At 40.9% G+C, this 24,743-nt stretch overlaps 1 protein-coding gene and 2 pseudogenes across 2 annotated transcripts in view; all 3 read left to right on the top strand.

Annotated features, from left to right (window-relative positions):
* KIZ (kizuna centrosomal protein) overlaps positions 1-24,743 on the top strand; it is a 172,817-nt gene that overhangs the window by 109,171 nt on the left and 38,903 nt on the right. The gene's annotated exons all lie outside the window — the stretch shown is intronic.
* LOC143645108 (cyclin-K pseudogene) lies at positions 6-10,298 on the top strand (annotated as a pseudogene).
* On the top strand, positions 15,732-17,667 carry LOC143684123 (bifunctional methylenetetrahydrofolate dehydrogenase/cyclohydrolase, mitochondrial pseudogene; annotated as a pseudogene).

Raw genomic sequence — 24,743 nt, 5'->3', positions numbered from 1 at the left:
AAGTAATGGTTGCCTAAGAGTTTCAAATGCAGGCGCTAACCTTATTATAGAATACGAATATTCTAGTTTAGTGGTTTGTGGGCCCTGCTAAGAACGAATATATTCAACCACTTCATGCTGGAGCAGATTACTCATAAGATCCTATGTCGGAGCTTATATTACCATAAATTTAGGTGGAAAATGGCTGTACCTGTTGAGTTCTACATTCACACATATGCACATCCTCCTCCATGCAGCCTTTCAGCTGCCGTGTCTGCATGGAAAGGTCAGCTTCATGGGGAACACCCAGTCATTATATGGCAAACTGCAGTTGTTTCTGGTTTGATTCTTTTCTTTCCTGTAGTAATTGAATGTGTATCATGAGAATAAGAGCAGGAAAAAAACTACCAGACTGGAAGCTTGCTAAGCACTTCAGTTACAAAGCTGGCCTGACAGTACAAAAATTTTAGCAATAACGTTTCATCAAGGCCTATTAAGATTTCCGTGAAGCAGATGTATTAGATTTATTTAGTTGGAATTTGAATGTTATCGTTCTTTTTTTTAGTTTAAGGATTTCAACAGCAGCAATTAGTATTCTGAATAGAGTTCTATTTTGTTGTACATGTAAATTTACTAGTACCTTTTTTGGTAAAGTTGTGTACTACTTCATTAGAAATTCAGACGTCTGACTTTAACATTTATACAGGTAAAAACACCCTCTCACTGAGGTGCTGAGGCATGCATCTGCTTATGGGCTAGTTTGTTGTTATTTCTAAGCAGAAGAGAATAGCTTTGTTTTATCGCAGCACAATTTGTGACATGGTGATTAATTTTTAAAAGCCGTACTTTTGTTACGAGTGCTGGTTTTGAAAAAGGAATGTATGATAGAACAATTACTGTTTGTTTATATTATGCATTCAAGTACTATTTTACTAAAAAGCGCATAGGTTTTCTTTTCTCTTAAATATTTGTTGCAGAGAAATTTTCATGCTTTGTTTTGAGAAAATGTGATAAGATCCCCTCTTGATTATTTCCATTAATCAAACAAGTGTAGATGATCTCAAACTACAGATAATCCAGAAGTCATCCAGATGCTTTTCCCTTGCATTTACTTTTTTGGGGTGAGGGGTGGGGAGGAGGGGGAGGGTCGGGGGTTGTGCATAGATAGGCCAGGAATAGAAGGGAGCATTTTACCACACATCTATCCTTGCACCCCTCCTTATATTTTTATTTGAATGAAGAAGTATCTACTGGCCTTTGAATTTATTTCAGTTGAAATTACAAAAGCCTTATTATGGAGATACCAGGAAATTCTTCTGAAGTGTTTTTTATAATCATTTTTTGCTGGGAGTAGATGACTCCCCAAAATTAGTGGAAGTGTTATTTTCTTGTGGCCTTTCTTTATAGAAGAAGACATAGGTAAGTACCAGCGTTTCAAATCTTTTTTCTCTTCATGCAAAAAGAAATGTGGACATTTGTAAATGACAGTCTATATACAACCTTGTTGCTGCAGTGGGAATCAGAGATCATCTTAGTAGCAGTGATGTATCTCGTAGGACATATGTGTAGATTTGTAATACAGGAGTGTACCTCTAAATCCATGTATAGGAGATGGTGGGAGCAGTTTGTTCAGGATGTTCCTGTTGATATGTTGGAAGCCATCTGCCACCAAATCCTGGATTTTTACTCACAAATGAAACAACAGATACCGCATCACACCCCCATCAGTTCCAGCAGCCCCCAGATCTTCAGCCTACACAAGTGCCACAAGAACAACAGTCACAACAGTCCTAAAGCCCTGAGCCTACCCAGCCCTCACAGGGACTCCCAGCAGTCAGCCCAGCAGCCACAGCAAGTAGCACAGCAACCCAAGAAACCATCTCCACAGCTCAGTCCTTCCAGAGAGATTAAACGTGCTGTGGTTGTTTCTCCCAAAGAAGAGAACAAAGCAGCAGAACCACCACCACCAAAAATTCCCAAAATCGATACCACTCACCCACCAATGCCTCTGGCCCACCCACCTCTAGACCGGAAGCCTCCCCTCATAGCTGCCTTAAGTGAGGCTAAACCACCAGGCCCCGTGGATGCCAGCAACCTCCCCAAAGTCCAGATCCCCCTCCGGCACACCTCGCCCAGTGCGCCAGCCACTGCCAATCCTCCGCCAGCTCCCACCTCCACCCCCCTCCAGCTGCATGACCGGGATGTCCACCTTCTACATGTCCAGAGAGGGTTACCAGAACCTGCAGTCCCTGATGAAGATCAAGGGCCCCACCTACAGTGCCCTGCCCCCTGCCTATGGCCTGCCTGCACACCTGCCCTACCACCCCTACGTCTACCCTCCCAACCCACCGCCACCACCTGTACCTCCTCCATCAGCCTCCTTTCCCTCACCTACCATTCCCCCTCCCACTCCTGGCTACCCCCCACCTCTACCTACCCACAACCCCAATTTCCCACCCCAATCCCCATACCTACCCCCAACTCATGCAGTCCTGCCACACCCTCCTTGGGCCTGCTGCTGGCTAGCTACCCACCTCCAGCCATGCCGCAGCCACCTGTGCCACCCCCATTCCCCCCTACCTGGCATGCCTCCAGTGGGGGGCCTGGGGTGGGCATCCTGGTTGAGATAGCATGAGGCCTTGGGTTTTTTGTTTTATTCTTTTTTAAAAAGTTTTTCAAATTGACTTGAAGAGTAGTATAAATGGGTATTCAGTAAGGTACTTTGTAAAATGCTAGACAGCTGCAATATGCAAAGAAAGGGACCTGTAAAATGAAATTAGGGTGGCCCTCCCCATGTGGAGAATGGAAACATGCTGACTTTCCGCATACATGCCGTGGCAGCAACTCTGCAGTCGGACTGCACACTTTATTTCAGCTGAAGCTGGGAGTCCTGCGCTGGGCCGCTTTATGCAAGTGAAATGGAAGGTTCACCAGCCATATTGGTTCAGTCAATTGCTGAGTAAGGAGTGACTTTCCTTCTAGAAGTCAGTGCCTATTTTCCATGAAAACTCAATTTTATGTAGTCCATTTACATCTGAAGTCACACTGTTCTCATTGTTTCCATTCAGTGATGTTCTCTCATGACACCCACGAGGTCAGAAGAACCACTTTTTTTGTGGTATTTATGGGTATTTGTAGCCATTGTACTAAAATTTCTTTAAAGGGATTTTATGGGTATTTATAGCCATTGTACTAAAATTACTTTAAAGGGGTTGCCTTGTTGGATAGCTTTTTTCTTTTTTATTCAGGGAAAAGGTAAGAAATAATGCACATGGAAAGTAATGTATGTTTACATCTTTTTGCAAATTCCTGTACAGAGATATATTTTTTAAGTGTGACTGTGACAACATGCTGTGAACTCCACCTTGGTTACAAACAAGACTCTTTCGGTCTGTTATCCAAATAAAATCAGTTCTGAACCTAAAAAAAAAGAAAAGAGAGAATGCATTGTGCCTAGCAATAATAAGGGCTGTTACCATTAAGATTTTAAAAGGAACCGTAATTCAAGCAGCCTCCCATCAATTCATCAGTAGTTAGCAGTTAAAAAATGCTTTGTGCCGGTAATGAGTATGCAAAAATGTTGGATATATAGAACAACTTGGGAGACATGAGGAAACAATCTCAAAACCATTTACCTTGTTGTAAATGCCCTTGCCACCAGGCTCCCTCCTTTAGCTTCACTTCCTCACTGGGCCTCTAACACGTGGCTGTGTGATGCTTCCTTGTGCTTGACTTTGCTTAGTCCTGTTTTGGTGTCTGTCATTGCAGCTACTTTGATGTTCAAGTTCTTGACCATCATTTCCTTATTGCATTTTTGTACCTTTTGGCATAATTATTTGGAGATTTGGCTTTTGTAGAGGAAGGCAAGTGAATAGTTGGACTTAAGATGGAATCTGCCTGCCCTTTGTTATTCTCAAGACTTTCCTCTGTGTGTGGCTAAATGCTGATTGTGTTTGTATGGGCTGCGCACCTTCTAGAATATCCCCAAGCGAAGGAATGTTCCATAGGCTGTTCCCTGGGGATTGAGGGGTATAGCCCTTGAGCCTGAGCTTTGGCATCAACCATCAGTGTCAGCAGGATCGCTTCTTGCTCTATTTCTCCACTTCTCTGAACCTTTGTTCTCTCCTTGGAATAACAGGTATAATACCTAGTAGGAGTCCAAATGAGACTGTGTATGTGAATGTGCCAGGCATATACTGGACAGTCAGTACATGGCAGCTGTTATTTATAATAATAGTATCCATGTGACTATCAGTAGTTGTATTGGTCTTCTACCCTGGCCCCCACAGTCTCCAGCACTAGTAAACCAGTGACATCTAGTTAAAGGAAACCTCATGAAGAAAAGAAGTAGGGGTGCAATAGGGATGAAATGTCACCCAGAGACTCATCTCTGGACACCTCCGGTCTGCTATTCTGGCAGCTGCTCACCTTCCCTGAGTTGTGGGAGCCACTTGAGGCCAAGACCTCCCAAGTTTTGTACCACTGTAGTTCTTGAAGAGCACGCTTCCCTGCAGGACCACTGATTATTTCTGCAGGGCACTTCCACTTGAAAACACAGGTGATCTGAGTCTGGAAGGATGTTTACCTTATTGAAAAGGAATCTTGAGGAGAACTTCCTGATACTTCCATGGGTTCTAATTAGTCCCATGAAGAAAACACTCAGAAAAGAATCCAAAAAGTTGATGAACTGGTTCCTGGGGATCTTGGTCCATGCACAGACTGGTGCCTGTGACTCTTAGTGCTCCCAGCTGAGGACACGACAGGGCAGCTGATCACCAGGCCACAGTCCTCCCTTGCAGTACTACCTCACTCATGTCATGGACTGATGTAACATTTCCCAAAATGTATTCTGTGTAACGTTTGACCCAAAAAGTGCTTCATGGAAAACATTTTGTAGCCAATGTCTAAGTGATCTCTCACTTCCTCTGCAGTTTTCATGGTACATAGGAGTATGTTGAAGACTTTTGAAAGACTTTCAGCAAATGAACCATTTAAACGTATGAGCCTAGAGTTTCAAATAATTATCATCGAGTTGAAAATAGAACCCTACCTATTAACAGCCACCAGAATTAATGTTCTGTGAACCATGTTTTGGGAAATATGCATATATATATATATAAGTGGAACATTTTTTAAAACCATGAGTCTAATGAGGGCACCAGCTTTCTCAGTCAGTACACTAAATTGTCTTCAGTGTTTTCCTGTGGTTTCTTTTTGTGGGAGTCTCCCTTGTGAATGAGATTGCTTTATAGGACTCTGGGCTACTGTAGTGTAGCTAAATCCAGATGTTATAAAAAGCTTGGTGGAGCTGTTCCTCTACTTGGTGACCAGAGGGTTACAGTATTAACTCTTGATAGTCCAGAAATACTCTTCTGCAGTGTGGGGTCCTTCTATGTGCATTTATTTCTTTACTGCCGTTTCAGAAGAAATGTAGTAAAGATAGAGGCCAAGGACAAATCCGAGGGCAGATGTGGGAGGTTGGGCAGGATGGCTAGCAAGCTTTGAAGTCATGCCATTTTCAGAATGATGGGGGTCCTGGGGACATTTAACCCAAAAAGGTACAAAAACTAGATATTTAAGGGCTACCATGTACAAGGAAGAACATTTCTCCAGCATGACTACAGAGAGCAGCTCAAGCAGCCCTTTTTTGTATTGTAGGGAAGTAATTCATAGCTCAGTAATGGGACTTTCTAGCTCTTCATTTGAGCAACACCCATCTGAGTATCTTCCAGGTATGAGATTCTGCGTTGGGTTCTTGAACCGTGGAGAAAAGCCACTCTCTAGAGGGGAGCTGTGGAAGGAGTTCTTGTTTTGGGGACCTCTGACATTCCTTCTAATGCTGAGAGACCATGATTCTCACTCCAGTAGGAGCCTGAAATGCTTACATGTCCTGCTCAAGGCCACACAGCTAATGGGTAGAATCAGAACCCAAACTTCACACTTTCAATCCTGAACTCGTTCCATTCTACCGCCCTGTCTTTCTTATTTTACCAGAAAAACAGTTGCATCAGGATGTCTAGGTCAGTAAATGTTGGTGTGCTTCTTAACAAAAGACGACTCCACAGGATTCTCTCGAGTGTAGTGAGAAACAGTCATACCTTTCTGTTCTTTTGAGCGCAACCATGGGAGCTGGGTAGCCTGCAAGGGTTTCTGAGTATGGATTGTGCCAAGAGGTATTGCCTTCGTAGAACAGGGCAAACCTGAATGCATCTCAGCTCTGGGGCCACATGCCCATGTGGTGTATTGGGATATTCAGGTCAGGATATCCCTGAAACACTTGGGCCAGCATGAAAGGAGAACTGCCTCAAACCCCCAACTCAAAATTTCTCATAATGGCAATTTTATTTGTATTTACACTAAATTTTCCTTTCAGCATTGAATTTTAGTTTAGCTGCTTATGCTAAACTTCTTAAAAACTTAGTGCCTAATAGAGTATCTGGCACATACTAAGCACTCAGTGTATCGAATGAATAAAAGTGGGAGGTAAAGAGTTTCCTTAATTGTGGATTCAGGCTAGAATACTATCTCTTTTAGTCATTCATTCTACCAACACTTTTCCCACCCCACGTGCCCGTCCTGGCAAAACTCATCTCCTTAAGCTCCATGTGAAAAGGGCTCTCAGCTTTTATCTCAAGAGGATTAAGCCTCTAAGAATGTCCATTCAGCCTCTCATTCTTTTGACACCAATCCTCTTGGTCAAGCTGTGTTGAAAGTAGTTGCCTGTCTGTGCCATTCCTCATTGATATTCTTTGGCCAGCTGGAATATTCAAGGTCAAATTAAGGTATATCCATTTAGAAGTTCTCCAAGAGGTTAGCGTGGATTTTGAGGGGGCCACTTGGGCTTATGGGCCATGCTTCCCTAAACATTATTGCTTCAATTTTACACATATTTGAAAAGAGCTGGAAGCATACAGTGGCCAGATTGTCAATGGTGACTGTATTCATCCTGAGAGAAAAGACATCAAGGAAAACTTCAGACCATCAAAGTTATACAACCATCAGTTGTATAACATTGCCAAGTACTGAGTCTTACTAAGAATGTGATTCACCCATAGTGACCCATAAGCGCACAAATATCAGGAAAGACTTGGCACCTTCTGTGCCTTGAACAGGGAACCCCTACCTTACACAAAACCAGGAGTACCACCAAATACTGCAGGGTTGTCCACATCAGTCTACATTACCCTGTCTCTATGGCCGGGCTCAGCCTGCTCACTGCTACAGAACAGCCTCCACTCATTACGTTACAGGGCAGTGGTATTAATGTGTGGTCATTAAAGAAAGAAGGGTCCCTTTTAGGGGAGTGCCCTTGGTTAGATACTTCCTGCATTCTTGGAAATGAACCCCAAAGTGCCTAGAGAAATTCTCCACAGCAATTGCATAGTATACCCACGTAGAATTTTACCCAGGTCTCGGCCATTTACATTAGAACTATGGTGGAGGGTTCCAGTGTATTTCATAATACTCCCAGGGAACTGTTGAGATTGAAACCATACTAGGGATCATGTTGTGAAACCCCCTCAGCTTCCACAGGAGGAAACTCAAGTTGGGAGAGAGAAGAGCTTGGGCTTTAGATGTTTTAATAAAATCAGGGATTGGGAATGGGGATGGGGTATTAACTTCCTAAGACTATTGCAACAAAGCCCCACAAATTGGGTGGCTTAAAACAACAGAAATTTATTCTCTTATCGTTCTGAAGGCACCAAAATCCAGGTGCCAGGAGGGCTGTTCTCCTTCCAAAGGCTCTAGGGCAGAATCTGCCCTTACCTTGTCCAGTCCTGGTGGTTCCAGGCATTTCCTTGGTTTGTGGCAGAGGCTTCTGACTTCACATGGCCTTCTTCTCTGGCTTTCTGTGTCTTTTCTTATTAGGACATCAGTCATTGGGTTTAGGGCCTATCCTAAATCCAGGATGATTTCATCTTGAAATCCTAAATGAATTGCATCCTCAAAGACCCTCTATTTCCAGAAACAGTCACATTCAGAGGTTCTGGATGGATACAAATTTGGGAAGTTTATCACTTCCAGTTTGCCTTATACAGTGATTATTCCTAGCCCTACCACAGATGATAATGATAATATTACTGTTATTACTATTACTGTCATTACTTCTGATTCTTTCATTTTATCTCACTGAGTACAAATTGCTAGAAATATCCCTTTCTTTAAAAACTGTTTAATTATACCAACAAAGCATAGCCTCTGGGTCAGGGTTACTCAAGCTTTAATGCATTCAGGGTTTCAGATCTTTGAAAATTCACCCCCCACCATTGAGAGGCAGGTGCTGTGGTTATCATTTTGCATTTGAAATAATATTAGCGAAACTGTTTCAGTTCGGTTTGGGAACTTGTTGCAAGTCTTGTATTTATTTTCAGATTTATTTATTGGGCTGCTCCATAGAAATTAAGAATGTGATATAGGGTGGGCAGGGTGGCTCAGTGGCAGAGTTGTCACCTGCCATGCCAGAGCTCTGGGTTCAAATCCTGGTGCTTTCCTATGCAAAAAAAAAAAAGTAAAAAAGTGATATGAATACTTATTTCCTAGCACAGCCCTAGGTGACTCATGCAAATTAGAAGTTTCTCTGCTCTGTACATTGTGAGAACATTGGCAATCAATTTACAGATCCAGGATGACTGGTGAAGTAGGGTTTTTTGGACATGAAAATGATTCTTATTGTAGATCTAGATCTCTGCATCTCATTCACTTAATCTCATGGCCTTTAAAAAAAAACAATTTCCTAAACATAAGTCAGTTTTCTGCATTTTCAGAATTATTAATTAGTCCATATCCCAATATTTTCTCATTTTTAGGTAAGCAGATTACTGGACAAATTATTTCTTGATTTGAAGTGACAATATTTGTCTTTTGAATTAACTTAAGAAATATGCTCCATCATTTTTACTTTGTTTTGCAAATGCAGCAGTGCATCCAGTGCAGTATGAAAAAAACTACATGGATGTACAAATACGTGAAAAGTAATAGCACTGAGGGAAACTCACTGGAGAGAAAATAATTCTCAAATTTGTTTAATTTTTAAATTTATGTATACTTCCTATGGAAACAAATAGTCCTTATCCTTCCTTGGCTGAAGACTCCAGTTCTTTGTCAGTTCAAGGTGGTTGTTTTTTTTTTTTTTAAGCTGTGATGATAGGATTGTTTGCATCTCCCTTTGTAATTCCATTTGGGGGCTCAGCTCTTCTGTTTTCATCCTGGATTCTGGGAAAGCAGGGGACAGACCCTCTGCCTCTGAGCCGTCCCTCAGAGGCTTGGTGAACCCTCAATACATCTGGCTCTTGTGATGGGTGGTTAAAAGCACTTGTTCATCAGATATTTTCTTTTTCTTTTTTATTTGTAGATTTAGAAGTATTTTAGCAGGTGTACATTTGCATATAAAAGAGAATAAAGGATAAGAAGTTGAAGCTTTTTCTTTGTCCCTCCCCTTAAAGATCATCACTCTTCTACCTCCCTTTATTCAGTATGTTTTAACTTTTTTTCTCTAGCTGCTTCCATTTTCTAGACACAAAATGTATATCAAAAAAGAAAAAAACAGTTTCAGTGAGCCTTCACCATTTTACAGGAAAATAGATAATTTGGCAGTTTATGTAACAAAGTAGGGAAAAATATATCTCATGGCATCAGTCTGAAATTAATAGGCAAGAATAGATTTTAACCCCTTTAAGTTGGATACTGCATGAAATGAGACCCCTTGCCTTGTTTAATGTTTTTTATGATGCTATTTTCTACCTTTTTAAAGTAAATCTTGACACAGAGTTGAGTATATAATGACAGAAAGATTTAGAACTGAAAGCTTGAGCAGTTACATATTTTGCTTATGCATATATCAGACATTCCAGTTGAAAATAGTTTGTTCTTTAGAAATGTTAGTTTCATCTAATCATTTCAACTATGCAATAATTTTCTGAGAATTTGGGACTACTGATGGGAGAAAGTGTTCCTCAGGAATTCTGAGTGTTAAATCACAGGCGACAAAGTGAAGCCTTAAGGGGCCAATTGGTCCTTGAGTTTTCACACTACCGCTTACTTGAGGACACTAAATTCTTTTCCCCTTAGACCTTGCCCCTACTTTGCTTATAATAGGCTAAGTTGAAACTCTCGATTTGTTCCTTTTGATCCTTTGTTCCTTCAGTCACTTAATAACTATGAATTTGCAGAGCAACAGCATGTGACTTTTAACTGCTTGATGCTTCACTTTCCTTGCAGAAAACCCTTGGCCTAAATTGCCATAAACCTTATACCCATAATTCTACCTTTTTGCCTAATCCTGGCCAGGGCTTCCAGGCTATTTAAAAAGTATGTCTTAATTGCTTGAGGAACCTAGCAAAAGGTACATTCTTGCCTCCTACGAGTCTGAATCCTAGTCCATTTGATACAGGCAGCTACTTAAAAATCTTCAGACAGCCTTTTGGGTCTCAGCATGGCACCGTGGTGGTTGGCAAGAACAAATGCCTTACAAAACGTGGCAAAAATGGAGCTAAGAAGAAAGTGGTTGATCCATTTTCTAAGAAAGATTGACATGATGTGATAGCACCAGCAATGTTTAATATAAGAAATACTGGGAAAACACTAATTGCAAGGACTCAAGGAACCTAAATTTCATCTGACAGTCTTAAGGGTCGTGTTTTTTTTAAGTTAGCCTTGCTGCTCTGCAGAATGATGAAGTTGCATTTAGAAAATTTGAGTTTTCTTGAATTTGTACAGGGCAAAATGTACAGGGCAAAAACTGCGTAACCAATTTCCACAGCATGGATCTTATGTGATAAGAATGTGTTCCATCGTCAAAAAATGGCAGACTGTGATTGAAGCTCATGTTGATGTCAGAACTACCTGTGGTTATTTGCTTCATCTGTTCTGTGTTTGTTTTACCAAAAAAATGCAAAAGTTGGATTCAGAAAACCTCTATGATCAGCACCAACAGGTCCATCAAATCCGGAAGAAGATGGTGGAAATCATGACCTGAGAGGTGTAGACAAAAGGATTGAAAGAAGTGGTCAATAAGTTGTTTCCAGACAGCATTGGTGAAGACATAGATAAGGCTTGCCAATGTATTTATCCTCTCCATGATGTATTTGTTAGAAGAGTAAAAATGATGAAGTCCAAGTTTGAATTGGGAAAACTCATGGAGTTTCAGGGTGAAGGTCGGAGTTCTGGAAAAGGAACTGGAGATGAGACAGGTGCTAAAGTGGAACAAGCTGATGGATATGAGCCATCAGTCCGAGAATCTGTTTAAAATTCAGACTTTTAAAAGTGACTAATTAAAAAGTCTTATTTGTGAAAAAAAGAAAAATCTTCAGACAGCTGTTGCAGACTCCCCTGGTAATATGTTCCAGGGTCTCTCTACCCTTTCAACAAGAAAGCTTTTCCTGATGTCTAGTTTGTATCTTTTGGCTACAGTTTTTGCCTAATTGTTTTTGTGCCACTTTTGGAAAACACAGGAAAAATTGGTCACCACCATCTAGTTTTGCTTTCACATATATGTTCCATTTGGCTTATACAGTGTCTTATTAAAAAGAAAAAAAAAAGATCCCTTTCATGTGACAAAATAAGCCAGAAACAAGAAAACAGTGGTATGGCCACCTTTAGAAAATGCTTGTAAGAAAACAGGGGCCTAGATTGTAAGCTTTTAGAGCAGCCACATTAAGTCCCGAGTGGTAATTATTATTTCTGGATTTTGAGAGGCTGTTGTATATATATGTATGTATATATATGTAAACTGATATTTATAAACTGATATTTAGAGATAAGAATGAAGCCGGATAGGTTGGGGTTAAAGTAATTCAGAACATAGGGGTAAGGAAGACAGTGTCTGTATTTTAGAACCACACATACTCTTTGAGACCAATGGAAGAAAGGTTTATTTGATCTGAAACTGAAATTTTCTGTAGTACATAATCTGATTCAACCTATCTGTATAACTTATTTGAACAACTGAAACACAACACAGAATGAGAAAGAGGTCTTTTAATCCTGTAAAGCTTATTGTAATGCCTGGAATCATCCTAGAGTATATTAACCAGATAATCAAAAAGTATTGGCAAAGTTCCCTGAGGAAGGGGAGAAAGACAATGGAACTATTAAACCTTAACATCAGGGAATCTCCTGATACTGTGTCAAACTTGAGGGACACCCAAATCAGTACACCATGCCCTCAATCACGAGGCTTACTCTTGTGAAGCATATGTAGGCAGCATAGAAGCTTAGACTATCTAAAGGCATGCCTAAGAGTTACTTCCGGAGGACCTCTTTTGTTGTTCAGATGTGGCCTCAGTTTCTCTAAACCCAACTCTGCAAGTGAAAGCATTGCCCTCCCCACTACGTGGGACATAACATCCAGGGATCTAAGTCTCCCTGGTGATGTGGGAGAGGACTCCCAGAGATGAATCCAGACCTGGCACTGTGGGATCAACATCCTGACCAAATGGGGGAAAAGAAGTGCAATTAATAAAGTATCAGTAGCAAAGAGAGTTCAAATGGAGTCAAGAGGCTACTCTGGAGATTGCTGTTCCGCAAGCTTCAGGTAGACCTTGCTACTTATCATAACCTGCCAGTCCCCAACCAGGACCATTCCAGCCAATCCTAAAGAACACCTAGGGCAAATTATAAGATTCCATAAGGATTCCATGCACTAGAGTAACTTTCCAGAAACCTACAATCTGCGGATGAATCCCTTGTCCAGATAAGTCCTGAGAGTCTTCAGAACATCAGATAGTTCCATCTCCCTTCCCTATATTAGTGACAGACCCTTCCAATATAAAAAATTTAGAATTGTCATAGCCCAAACAACCCCAAAGAGCCCCACCCCCACCCATGCATCCTTTCCCCACCTCCCGTGATCCTTTCCCCACTCCCCCAGACCCAAATATTGCACCTTGCCCCTCACCTGCCACTCCTACCCCACAGGCACTCACCTGCACATCCTTACCACAACCCCTGCCTTGGCGCACGCGTGCACTCCGCCCCGGCACCCGCACCCCCAGCTCTGCATGTGCACACCTGTGCTCCACCCCACCCCAGCCCCATGCACAAGCACACCCACGTTCCGCCCCACCCCATCACCCGTACTCAGCCCCCTCGCTCCCTGTACCCTGCCCCACCCAGCCCCACTCAGTTTGCACCCCTACCTTGGTCTTGCTGCCCACCCCCTCACCCCTGTGTACACCTTTGCCCTGCCTGCCCTGACACAGCAGCTCACCTGTGCGTCAGTGTCACAACCCCTGCCTCATGCATGCATGTAGCCCTGCCAGTCCCACACCCTGCTCTACCCCTGACCTGAGACTTGTGCTGTACCCTGCCCCCACACGTGCACATCTGCATCCCGGGCCCCCACCTGGATCACTACCTGCTCCCGTGCAAAAGTGCACCTACACCCTGGCCCACTCCCACTTGTGCCCTGTTCACCCCACCCAGCACCCCCGCACCTCTTCCAACTCTGCCGCCACGCTCCAGATCCCACATGCCAATACCCATGAATCCCCACACTCCACGCGCTTAGCTGCTACCTGCCTGCACATCAACATTGCCCCCACCCCATACCCGCACCCCACCTCCTGATCCAACTCGTGCCACGCCCTGCCTCTGTATCCCCCACATTGCACCCTGCCACTGTGCTCTGAGGTCTGCCGGAGCTGCTCCCCATGCCTACAGCCCTTATTCAGTCCCCCCACAGCCCTGCACCCCATGCCCTACATGCGAGGGCACCAGCATATCACCCCCAGCCCGCACCTAGCCCTGCATTGCAACTCACCACCGTGCCACTGGGCCCTACCTAACACCTCACGTCCTGCCCCACACCTGTCGCGAATAGAAAACTTTAGACTACTGAAGGAAATAATTTTCTGAATTAATCCTATCAAGATAATTACATGCTTTGAAAGCAACAGCCAAAGCACAAGGAATATAGAGATGTAGACAGCCCAGCCTAATGACCATATTAAACACTGGAGAATCAGACTTTGGAACAACTAATCAAAGATGTTCATACAGCTCTACTAAATAAACTTAGTGGGTTGGATAATGATTTAAAGGAGATCAAGGAGACATTAAAAGAGCATAAAGAAGATTTTTTAAAAACTTTTTTATTGTATAATATGACATATATACAAAGCAAAGACAGAAAAAAGCAAGTTTTCAAAGCACTCTTCAACAAGTAGTTATAGGACAGATCCCAGGGTTCGTCATGAGTTACCATACTGTCCTCAGATTTTTCTTTCTAACTGTTCCAAAATAGAGAAGGCTAGAAGGTGTAAATATTTTTTTAATCATCACAATCGACTTTTTTGTGTGTGAAAAATAACGTATATACAAAAAAAGCCCCAAATTCCAAAACATAGCACCATGGTAGGTTATAGAACATATTTCAGACTTTGACATGGGTTATAACTCCACAATTTTAGGTTTTTTCTTCCAGCTGCTGTAAGATATCAGAGACTAAAAGAGATATCAATTTAATGATTCAGCAATCATATTTATTTTTTAAATCATATCTTCTCTGTATAACTCCACCATCACCTTTGACCTTTCTGTCCTCTCTTTAGGTGTGTTTGGGCTGTGGCCATTCTAAATTTTTCATGTGGGAAGGGTCTGTGAATAATATGGGGTAGGGAGATAGAACTTTCTGATGTTCTGGTTTCAGGACTTATCTGATCCAGGGACCCATCTGGAGGTTGTAGGTTTCTGGAAAGTTACTCCAGTGCATGGAACCCTTGTGGAATCTTATATGTTGTCCTTGATGTTCTTTAGGATTGGCTGGAATGGTCCTGGTTGGGGGTTGGCAGGTTACAGTAGGTAGCAAGGTCTAATTGAAGCTTGCATAAGAGCAACCTCCAGAGTAGCCTCTCGATTCTATTTGAACTCTCTCTGCCACTGATACTTTATTAGTTACACTCATAAAGAAGAATTTGAAAGAATAAATAGAAAAATAGCAGATATCACAAAGATTAAAGATGTGCAGACCAAATGAAAGATATACTAGAGATACACAACAGTAGATTTGAAAAGGCAGAAGAAAGAATAGGTGAACTAGAGGGCAGGAAAGTTGATTTTAAAAGCACAAAAGAACAAATGGCAAAAAAAGATGGAAAAATTTGAATTGGATCTCAGGGAAATGATGGACAAAACAAAGAGCACAAATGTAAGAATCATCAGTGTCCTGAAAGGAGAAGAGAAGAGTAAAGGGCTAGGAAGATTAGTTGAGAAGATAATGGGTAAAACATCCCAACCCTTACAGAAGACATAAATTTGCAAATCAAATCAGCCCAATGAACCCCATATTTGGGGTTCCAAGTAGGAATCCAAGTAGGGCTGCTCTATGACACATATTAATCAGTCTGTCAAATGTTGAAGAGAAGCAGAAAATCCTGCAAGCATCAAGAGAAAAGTGATCTCCTACATACAAGGGAAACCACGTAAGACTGAGTTCATACTACTCAGTAGGCACCATGGAGGTGAGGTCCTAAAATACAAAGACTTAACAGCCAAGAATTCTGTACCCAGGCAAATTGTATCTCAAAAGTGAGGGAGAGGGGCGGGCCGCGGTGGCTCAGCGGGCAAAGTGCTTGCCTGCTATGCCGGAGGACCTCGGTTCGATTCCCGGCCCCAGCCCATGTAACAAAAACGGAGAAACAGAATACAATAAAAAAAACAAGAAAATGTTTAAAAATGTTTCCCTTTCTTCCTTCCTTCCTTCCTTCTATCCTTCCTTCCTTCTCTCTGTCTTTCCTTTAAAAAAAAAAAAAAGTGAGGGAGAGCTCTCACGGCCTGCGTAGCGGCATGGGCCATGGCTCTGCTACGTCTTGTGTTGCCACTGGCAGCACGGTTGCTCTGGCCCGTGCACAGCTGCCACCTCCGCCATCGCTCCTTCCATTGCTCGGCTGTTCAAAACGAAGCTGTTGTCATTTCTGGAAAGAAACTTGCCCAGCAGATCAAGCGGAAAGTGCAGCAGGAGGTGGAAGAGTGGGAACTCAGGTGGCTACACCTGAGTGTGGTTCTGGTTAGTGAGAATCCTGCCAGTCACTCCTATGTGCTCATCAAGACCCGGGTGGCCGCGAACATGGGAATCATCAGTGAAACGATTTTGAAACCAGCTTCAATTTCGGAGGAAGAATTGTTGAATTTAATCAATAAGCTAAATAATGATGACAATATGGATGGCCTCCTTGTTCAGCTGCGTCTTCCAGAACATACTGATGAGAGAAAGGTCTGCAATGCTGTTTCTCCAGACAAGGATGTTGATGGCTTTCATGTAATTAATATAGGGCAGATGTGTTTGGACCAGTATTCCATGCTCCTTGCTCCCCCATGGGGTGTGTGGGAAATAATTAAGCGAACTGAAATTCCAACGCTAGGGAAGAATGTCATTGTGACTGGAAGGTCAAAGAATGTTGGAATGCCCATCGCAATGTTACTACACACAGACGGAGCAGGTGAACGTCTTGGAGGTGATGCCACTGTTCCAATTTCTCATCGCTACACTCCCAAAGAACAATTGAAGAAACATACAATTCTTATAGATATTATGGTATCTGCTGCAGGCATTATATATCTGATCACAGCATATATGATCAAGGAAGGAGCAGCCATCATTGACATGGGAATAAACAGAATTAAAGATCCTGTAATCTCTAAAGCCAAATGGTTGGAGATGTGGACTTTGAAGAAATCAGGAAGAAAGCCGGTTACATCACTCCAGTCCCTGGAGGGGATCTGACCCATGACTGTGGCCATGCTGATGAAAAATACCATCATTGCTGCAAAAAACTGCTGGGACTTGAGAGCGGGAAGTGCTGAAGTCTAAAAAGCTTGAAGTAGCAACCAACTAATATGTTTATCTTCTTTTTTTAAAATTTTTTTTATTAATTAAAAAAAATTACAGAAAGAAGCACAAACATTCCCAATATGTGATCATTCCATTTTACATATATAACCAGTAGTTCACAATACCATCACATAGCTGCAGATTCATCATCATGATCATTTCTTAGAACATTTGCATCAATTCAGAAAAAGAAACAAAAAGACAACAGAAAAAAATAAAAAACATACACACCATACCCCTTACTCCTCCCTTTCATTGATCACTAGCATTTCAAACTAAACTTATTTTTAACATTTGTTCCCCCTATTACTTATTTTTATTCCATATGTTCTCCTCATCTGTTGACAAGGTAGGTAAAAGGAGCATCAGACACAAGGTTTTCACAATCACACAGTCACACTGTGAAAGCTACACCATTATACGATCATCATCAAGAAACATGGCTACTGGAACACAGCTCTACATTTTCAGGCAGTTCCCCCCAGCCTCTCCATTACATCTTGGATAACAAGGTGATATCTACTTAATGCATAAGAATAACCTCCAGGATAACCTCTCAACTCTGTTTGGATTCTCTCAGCCATTGACACTTTGTCTCATTTCACTCTTCCCCCTTTTGGTCGAGAGGATTTTCTCAATCCCTTGATGTTGGGTCTCAGCTCATTCTAGGGTTTTTCTCAATCCCTTGAGGTTGAGTCCAAGTTCATTCTCAGATTTCTGTCCCACGTTGCCAGGAAGGTTCACACCCCTGGGAGTCATGTCCCACATTGACAGGGGGAGAGTGGTGAGTTTGCTTGTTGTGTTGGCTGGAGACAGAGGCCATATCTGAGCAACAAAAGAGGTTTCCTTGGGGGTGACTCTTAGGCCTAATTTTAAGTAGGCTTGACCTATCCTTTGTGGGGTTAAGTTTCATATGAACAAACCCCAAGACTGGGGGCTCAGCCTATAGCTTTGGTTGTCCACGCTGCTTGTGAGAATATCAAGACTTCAACTTGGGGAGGTTGAATTTTCCCCCATGCTCACCATTTCCCAAAGGGGACTTTGCAAATACTTTTCCACTCACTGATCAAATCACTCCGGGATTTATCGGGGCATCACTCTGGACAAACCAACAAAATCTCATGTCTTATCCAAGGTTCCATGTACTTATGTTGTTCAACCATGCTATCTATGTAAGTTATATTAGGAAATGCACGAGTCAAAATATAAATTTTGTACCAAATAAACATTTTTTGCTGTAGTCTCATACATAAGTTGAAATTTTAAAATATTAATTACCATCTATTTTCAGCACCCCGCAGTAATGACATTCCTTTGTTCTTCCTCATGCAAAAACATTTTTTAAATTTGTACATTTAGTCACTGTCATTATACACTCTAGGCAATCCTAGATTATACCATCTCAATCTTTGTCATCTATCTTTCTTTCTAATTTCATTTGTGCCCCCAGCCCTCCTCCCTCTGTCATTCTCACATTCATTTTCATTGTTTTAACATAATTGTATTACAGTTAGGTAGCATTGTGCTGTCCATTTCCAAGTTTTTACATTCAGTCCTGTTGCACAATCTGTATCCCTTCAGCTCCAGTTACCCAATATCTTACCCTATTTCTATCTCCCAATGGTCTCTGTTACCAACGAAATTCTCCAAGTTTATTCACTAATGTCAGTTCATATCAATGAGACCATACAGTATTTGTCCTTTTGTTTCTGGCTAACCTCACTCAGCATAATGTTCTTAAGGTCTATCCATGTTGTTATATTCTTCATAACTTTATTCTGTCTTACAGCTGCATAATATTCCATCGTATGTATATACCACAGTTTGTTTAGCCACCCATCTGTTGATGGACATTTTGGCTGTTTCCATCTGTTAGTAATTGTAAAAAATGCTGCTGTAAACACTGGTGTGCAAATGTCCATTTGTGTCCTTGCCCTCGTGTCCTTTGAGTAGAGACAGCATATAGATGGGTCCCATTCCCTAATCCATTCTGCCAGTCCATGTCCCCCAATTGGGAAGCTTAATCCATCAACATCAGTGTTCTTACTGCCCGGGCTTTTTGCCTTTTGGCTTTTATATGTCCTTCTAATTTTCCTTCTTTTTATGTTTACTCATGGTCTTCCTTTCTACACTCTTCTCCACACCTCTCTCTTCTGTCTTTGTATCTGTCTCTAGTGCTCCCTTTAATATTTCTTGCAGAGCTGGTTTCTTGGTCACAGATTCTCTCAGTGATTTTTTGTCTGAAAATGTTTTAATTTCTCCCTCATTTTTGAAGGACAATTTTGCTGGATATAGAATTCTTGGTTGGCAGTTTTTCTTTTTTAATAACTTAAATATATCATCCCACTGTCTTCTTGCCTGCATGGTTTCTGTTGAGAAATCTACGCATAGTCTTATTGGGCTTCCCTTGTATGTGATTGATTGCTTTTCTCTTCCTCTTTGACCTCTGACATTCTGATTAGTAAATGTCTTGGAGTACATCTATTTGGATCTATTCTCTTTGGGGTATGCTGCACTTCTTGGATCTGAAATTTTAAGTCCTTCATAAGAGTTGGGAAATTTTCAGTGATAATTTCCTCCATTAGGTTTTCTCTTCCTTTTCCCTTCTCTTCTCCTTCTGGGACACCTATAACATGTATATTCATGCGCTTCATATTGTCCTTCAGTTCCCTGAGTTCCTGCTCATATTTTTCCACTTTTTTCCCTATATTTTCTTTTTCTTGCTGGATTTCAGATATTCCATCCTCCAGTTCAGAAATTCTATGTTCTGTCCCTCGAAATCTACCATTGTAGGCTTCCATTGTTTTTTTCAATTCTTCTACCGTGCCTTTCATTCCCATAAGTTCTGTGATTTGTTTTTTCAGACTTTTGATTTCTTCTTTTTGTTCATTCCTTGCCTTCTTTATATCCTCCCTCAATTTGTTGATTTGGTTTTTGATGAGGTTTTCCATGTCTGTTCATATATTCTGAATTAAATGTTTCAGCTCCTGTATCTCAGCTGAGTTGTTGGTTTGTTCCTTTGACTGGGCCATATCTTCAATTTTCCTAGTGTTATTTGTTATTTTTTGCTGGTGTCTAGGCATTTAATTACCTTAATTAGTTTATTCTGGAGATTGCTTTCACTTCTTTTACCTAGGGTTTTCTTGCTGGATGAATTTGTTGTCTATCTGCTCTTTGACGTTCAATTCAGTTTTATCTGGACCTCTAGCTTAAGTTTTGTTTAACAGAGGAGAATTTTTCAATTCTTGTTTTCTTGTTTCTTGCCCTGCTTGTATGGTGCCTTTTTCCCCCCACCCTTAGGAGGGTCTACATAGGTATTATGGACCGCAGCTAGATTTTCTCAGACCAAACTTGCCTCCTATGTGGAGGAAAGAGTCACCTGCGTCGGTTTTCCCCAAGGGTGAGACCCAGCAGGTTGAAAGACTTTCCTGTGAAGCCTCTGAACTCTGTTTTTCTTATCCTGCCCAGTATGTGGTGCTTGTCTGCCTGCAGGTCCCACCAGCATAAGATGATGCTTTAACTTTGGTGGACTCTCCCTGCTGGGGGCATGGTGAAGACAGAGGAGAGGTTGTAGGCTGGTTTTAATAGCTTCAAATTACCAAGCCCTGGTGTCTGAATTCCTTGAGAGAGGGATTCCACCTCAGTTGGGCTTCACCCCTCCCCTGGGGAAGGCACAGGTTCCAGACAAGCCCTCAAAATGAGTTTGTTTCTGCCTATGCCTGGGGCAGTTGCAGCCTGAGGAGCCCTGCCACTGTATCCAAAGGCAGTCAAGCCTTTGTAGAAACACAGTCACAAAAACCTCTGTTTCCTTCTCTTTTTTCCATCAGCCCTGCCCCCTGGCACCGGGGCAAAAATGAGCGACCTCCGCTTTGACCAGGTTCACCTGAGCTGGGGGTCTATTTTTAGTAGTCAGAATTTGTTAATTAATGCCACAATTTGTGTTTGGTTGGGCTCAGCCCCTGCTGCTGGTGAAGTCTCTTTCCTTTCCCCTCTGGGAAACAGCCTGTGGGGGAGGGACGCCGGCCACCGTGGCTTGAGGAACTCATGGTTCTGGGGGGGCTCGCAGCCGCCACAGCTGGTCCAGACTGGGGTATGCTGTGTGTCCTGTCACTGACGTGGGCCCAGCAGCTGTTCTGTATTGTTTCTGGTTATTTACTAGTTGTTCTAGAGGACGAACTAAAACACACACATTGCTAAGCTGCCATCTTGGCCCCTATCTTCTTTTTTTAAGAACAGCCTTCTAAGCCAGTTCAAGAAGCTAAACAGGAGAAATGCAATATATATTTTTTATGCTACTGAAATGGTTTTAAATGGTGCTTTGTATTTATTGAAAGCTTACATGGGTGCTATTTGCACAAATAGTTCTTACCCAAGAGCACACCGATATCCTTGCTGAGCCGTGTGACCCAAGAGAAGCCATTCTCTTGGTCCCAAGCCATTCATCATAGGACACTGACACATTGCAAATGGATGCTTAACTTTGTCAGGCTCCTGCAGTTGTTAAAATTTGCTTTTTCTAGGATCGCATATCCCAAATGCTACTCCAATAAAAGTTGATCCCATATTAGGTTCTAAACCTGTTCAGTTCAGCTGGTCAAACTAAAGAAAAAATGTTGCCAGAGAAAATTAAGGAAACAGTAAACAGGAAGAAATGATAGCAATTGAGTAATAAAAAATTACCCAGATTTATACATGTATTCATTGATAGCCAGATTTATCTAAATAAAACAATTGGGTGGGAAAGAAGGAAACCTACATGCTAATAGTATTCCTAAACTGCCATTTTGTGGCTTAGTCACTGGGAAAATGTTTAGGATTCTGTTAATTAGCTCTCATTTTACATATGTTACCTTTCAGTGAGATCTCCCCATGTTAGTTTTCTGGGATTGAAAAGTCTTATGTTATATAAATTATTCATGTGTGTTGTCATATTTGGCTTCTACTGTATCTTTAAATTTAATTGTTAATTTTTTTTTATTACCAAAGAGTATCTATATAGTTTCTTTGGTGTATCTTGAAACTTATTTTTGAAAAACAAAACTGATACAAAGTTGTAATTGATAATCACAAGGGCAGCTTGTTTAAGTATGCATGTTATTTATCCACCAAAGACTTATCAGTAAGTTGCTTGATTTTCTCTTTGAACCTGTTGGTTTTCCTACAAGGTTTTTAAGAGCTTGAGTTAAGGTGGAATTTAACCAGAAATTTTTTAATAAAACACTTTGTTCTCTTGAAAAAAAAAAGTGAGGGAGAGATTAAAATTTTCACAGACAAATGCTGAGAGAATTTGTCACCAAGAGACTGGCCCTACAGGAAATTAGTAAAGGGAGTTCTGTCAACTGAAAAATAAAAAATGAGGAGAGGGAGGTCTGGAGGAAGGCATAGAATTTTTAAGGGTAACTTCAAGGATAAAGAAAGAAAGCGGGAAAAGAATATATAGATTGGACAAATGCAATTCAAAGGGTAAGATAGTAGATTCAAGAAATGCCTTTATAGTAATAACTTTGAATATTAGCAAACTAAACTCACCAATTAAAAGAAAGATACAGATTGGAAAAATGGATTAAGAAATATGATCCCTCTTTATGCTGCTTACAAGAGATTCATTTTAGACCCAAGAATACTAATAGATTGAAAGTGAAAGGATGGAAAAAGAGGTTCCATGCAAATTGTAACCAGAAGAAGGCAGGAGTTGCTGTACTAATCATAAGAAACAACACAGGGCACTATATATTAATAAAAGGGACAATTCACCAGGAAGAGATAACAATCATAAATATTTATTCTTCCAATCAAGGAGCTCCAAAGTAAAAGTACATGAGGAGGCAAGCATTGAAAAAACTGAAGGGAGTGATAGACATTCCAACAATGATAGTGGGAGACTTCAATACACCACTCTCCTCAATAAATAGAACAACCAGGCAGAGGATCAACAAGGAAATAGAGAACTTAAACAATTTGATAAATGAATTAGACCCAACAGACATATATAGATTGTTACACACCAAAACACTAGAGTATACATTCTTCTCTAGTGCTCATGGAACATTCTCCAGGATAGATCATATGCTGGGACACAAAACAGGTCTTTATAATTAAAAAAGACAGAAATTCAAAGCACTTTCTCTAATCATAATGTAATGAATCTGAAAATCAGTAACCACCAAAGAACCAGACCTTTCACAAATATATGGAGATTAATAACTCTTAAACAACCAGTGGGTCAAAGAAGAAATTGCTAAAGAAATTCGTAATATCTGTAAATGAGTGAAAATGACAATACAAAATATCAGAACTTATGGGATGTGGTAAAGGCAGTGCCGAAGGAGAAATTTATTGCCCTAAATGCCTCTATTAAAAAAGAATAGTAAAAATTGAGGACTCTGCTTACTTGGTGGAACTAGGGAAAGAACAGCAAACTAACTCCAAAGCAAATAGAAGAAGAGAAATAACAAAGATTAAAGCAGAATTAAATGAATTGGAGAACAGAAGAACAATAGAAAGAATCAACAAAACCAAAAGTTAATTCTCCGAGGAAATCAATAAAATCAGCGGACCCCTAGCTAGGCTGACAAAGAAAAACAGAGAGAAGATGCAGATAGCCAAAATTAGAAATGAGAGAGGGTTTGTTACAATGGACCCTGAAGAAAAAAAAAAATCTTGAGAGGCTACTGTGAACATCTGTACACCAACAAACTAGACAACTTAAATGAAATACACAAATTCGGAGAAACACGTGAACAAGCTACACTGACTTGAGAAGAAATAGAAGATCCCGACAAGCCAATCACAAGAGATTCAATCAGTCATCAAAAATCTTCCTACAAAGAAAAGCCCAGGACCAGATCGCTTCACAGGGGAATTTTATCAAACATTCCAAAGAGAACTAACAGCAATTCTGCTCAAACTTTTCAAAAAAAATTGAGGAAAAGGGAACTCATTTTATGAAGCTGACATCACTGTTATACTAAAACCAGGTAAGGACACTATAAGAAAGAAAAAGTACAGGACAATCTCCCTAATGAATATAGATGCAAAAATTCTAAACAAAATACTAGCAAATTCAATCCAACAACAAATAAAAGTATTATACACCATCACCAAGTGGAGTTTATTCCAGGAATGCCAGGGTAAACAAAAGAAAATCAATGTAATGTGTGTTAACAAATTGAATGGGAAAAATCGCATGATCATCTCAATTGATGCTGAAAATGCATTAGACAACATTCAACATCCCTTTCTGATGAAAACACTTCAAAAGATAGGAATCAAAGGGAACTTCCTCAATATAATAAAGGCATATATGAAAAACCTATAGCCAGCATCATACTCAATGGAGAGAAACTGAAAGCTTTCTCCCTAAGATCAGGAACAAGACAAGACTGCTATTCAACATTGTACTAGAAGTTCTAGCTAGAGCAATCAGGCAGGGGAAAAAAAATAAAAGGCATCCAATTTGGAAATAAAGAAGTAAAACTTTCACTAAGGGCAGATGGCATGACACTGTATTTGGAAAATCCTGAGAAATCTACAACAGAGCTTCTTGAACTAATAAAAAAATTCAGCAAGGTGACAGGATATAAAACTAATGTGCAAAAATCAGTTCTCTTTCTGTACACAAGCAATGAACTGAGGAGTCAATTAAGGAAAAAATTCAGTTCCAAATAGCACCTGAAAGAATCAAATGTCTAGGAATAAACTTAACTAGGGACGTATAGGACCTATACACAGAAAATTACATCATTCTAAAAGAAATCAGAGGAGCTCTAAATAGGTAGAAAGACATTCCCTGCTCATCGATAGGAAGGTTAAATATAGTTAAGATGTCATTTCTTCTCAAATTGATCTGCAGATTCAACACACTGCCAATCAAAATTTTAACAACCTACTTTGAAGACTAGGAAAAGCTAGTTGCCAAATTCATTTTGAAAGGAAA

The sequence above is a fragment of the Tamandua tetradactyla genome, chromosome 1 (genome assembly GCF_023851605.1).
Source record: "Tamandua tetradactyla isolate mTamTet1 chromosome 1, mTamTet1.pri, whole genome shotgun sequence".
Classification (NCBI taxonomy): domain Eukaryota; kingdom Metazoa; phylum Chordata; class Mammalia; order Pilosa; family Myrmecophagidae; genus Tamandua; species Tamandua tetradactyla.
This window is presented reverse-complemented; position numbering and strand designations above follow the sequence as displayed.